This window comes from Mesitornis unicolor, unplaced genomic scaffold (genome assembly GCF_000695765.1).
Source record: "Mesitornis unicolor isolate BGI_N332 unplaced genomic scaffold, ASM69576v1 scaffold1579, whole genome shotgun sequence".
In the NCBI taxonomy this organism is placed as follows: Eukaryota; Metazoa; Chordata; class Aves; order Mesitornithiformes; family Mesitornithidae; genus Mesitornis; species Mesitornis unicolor.
In genome coordinates, this window is record NW_010209009.1 from 29,268 (window position 1) to 31,875 (window position 2,608).

A 2,608-nucleotide genomic window follows, 5' to 3' on the forward strand; every position below is an offset into this window, starting at 1 on the left:
GAGGGCGGAGGACAGCCAGACTCCACCTCCCTCCCAGGGCCGCTGAGCACGGCTCTGCCATCTGAGCGTCTTCCTGACAGGCGAGACAGAAAATGGAGAGACCGAGATGGAGGGATCACCCCTCCTCTCCTCGGCCTGTCCCCCTACGCAGAACGGCACCTTGCCGACGGGTGGATGCCAGCGGCGCATCCCCTGCCTCACCGAGGCGCCGGCCAAGCGGAGCAGCTTGCCAGGAGATGCAGTCCCGGCCCGCGGCACTTCTCCCAGCCGGCACCTGCCTCATGCTGTGCTGATGGCGAGTGGGAGAGCTGGGAACAAAAGGGGCGAGGCGGCTTAGGAGCCCCCCGCCCCGGCCGATGGTTTTGGATGCTCAGCATGGATCCTCCCGCCAGCCTGGCAGCCGTCCCTGGTCCAGGAGGGAAGGACAAAGGAGCTGCCCTGCTGCTTCCTTGCTGCTGAACGCTCCCCAGCTTTTGTGTCCTCCTTCCCAGGAGCTCCCACGCCCGCAGCTAGATGTCTCTGGCTCCCACCAGCACCCATGCACCAGAGCTTGGTCCCTGGCATGGACAAGGCTCCCCAGGGCCACTGCTCCCTTCACTGCCTGCCTGGACAGTTAAGCTCCCGTGGGAAATTTCACCAGCTCAGGTTTAGCAATGCTTGCAGACATCGGGGAGATGCCTCGGGTACAGGAAACGCTGTGGGTTGAACACCCAGCGTCCCAGGAGCTGACTGCGATTACCTGTTGTTCGTCAAGCCAGGGAGCAAACACCAAGCTGCCCAGGTCCCAGCCCATCCCAGGAACCACAGGCCCAGAGTCCTGGGCAATGCCATCTCCATTTCTGTCACCAGCTGCTGCTCTGCCTCCACCTCCCACCACTGAGAATCTCCTTCATAAAGTGCAAAATTAAAACCCAGCCCTTCATTAAGCCTCCAAGGCCCAGGCCCAACTATAAAAAATCATACCAGCTTTTTTGTTCCTGGACCACCACAGCAGAGCACAGCCTGTAGCCATTAAGTTTCTCTTGGATGTTGTTGCCCCACAGCCAGCAATAGCAACAGCATCTCAAATGTGTTTTTTTCAAGACAGATAAAGGATTTGGGCATTTCTCTGCAAAATTGTTAAAGGTTAGATTATTCTGAACTGCTTTGAACAAGGGAGCCTTGCAACACCCAGACCTGCTGCCTGTTGTCACTGCAGGGCAGCAGTGCCCGGGCCAAAGCTGTTCAGTGAACTCCCTTGCTGAGAAACCAAACACCCAGACAACCCCACAGGCCATGGTCACGGGGGCCTCACTGTTCAGGATAAAAGCCCTAGAAAAAAATGCAACTGTGGCTGCAGATAAGCCATGAAATCCCATCATCACCTCAGGTCCGTCCTGCTCCGCTGTTTCCATGGTGGGTGTACGCCAGCATTGCCCAGACCGGGGGGCACCCACAAACTGAAATGTGTTTGCGCTATGCAGAGTCAACACAACGGGCACAGAGGATTATGGATGAGGTTATGGATTTGCCTTGACCAAACCTCAGTGGCAGAAGAGCTGTCCCGCTCCTTGCAGGGCGAGTGCCAGAGGTCTGCTGAGAAACCAGAGCAGCAAAAGGCGGAAGGGGCCTTTCATACTGGAAAAAGTGTAACTATAAAAACTGCAAAACCAGTATTTTTCTTTTTTCCTGATGTGTATTGGGAGGAAAGCAACAAAGCCCGTCTGTCAACAGCAGCTGAAGCACAGAAGTCTCTTAGGTAGAGCCAGAGAACACATTGCTATCTAACGTATTAAGTGCACACAATACACAACCAGTGTTTATAACATCCAAAAACGTTGACAAGGCAGCAAGATTTCCAGGACCAGTGCTCAGGTCAGGGCCTGGCACAGGGACTGATTCCAGCTCAGCTTGCAGGAGGAACCTTTGTAACCCTAAGCTGCAGCTGCGCAGAGCTAAAAGGTCGCTCGTCCAATTGTTATTTTGAATTTGCAACCCAAGCTGACCTGAAAGTCCACAAATGGATCTTCTCCCACTTTCACTGAAGCATTTTTGCACTTTTAGCATTAGAAAAAGACTCACACATAGCTTAGAAACTTCTGCCCAAGAGCTGAGCCTGGTGCAGAGCAGAAGTAGACCTTGCCCTGAGGTTCAGCACCATCTCAGAGGCTCACAGAGTTTCAGGCAGAACCGGATTCAAACTTCACTGCTTCCACCTCTTCCTCCAGCAGCTCACAAAATATCTGCTCTCGTTTCCATCCCGTCCACTGGACAAGGACGGCTGGGTGCCGGGCAGCCTGGGTGGCCAGGCACAGGAACATCGAGCGCTCGCAGCCTCATTTAGCTGGCTTAGCTGGAGGGATTTCCTAAATGCCATGTCAGACGCCTCCCCAGCTGTTCGCTCCGTTATCACTCACCACCAACAGACCCAACAAGGAAGACAAGGTTATTAGCACATAACTGGGCTCCTCCAAGTGCCCTGCATATGCACATTCATGCAGAGTGAAATAGAAACCTCCGTTGTTTTCTCCCAACCACAACAATCCTAAAGGTCTCATGTACCCTGAGGAAGAGAGGTGACAATGACAGGGACAGTGTGTTCTTAAGGCCAGTTGGCAGAAGTTAACCC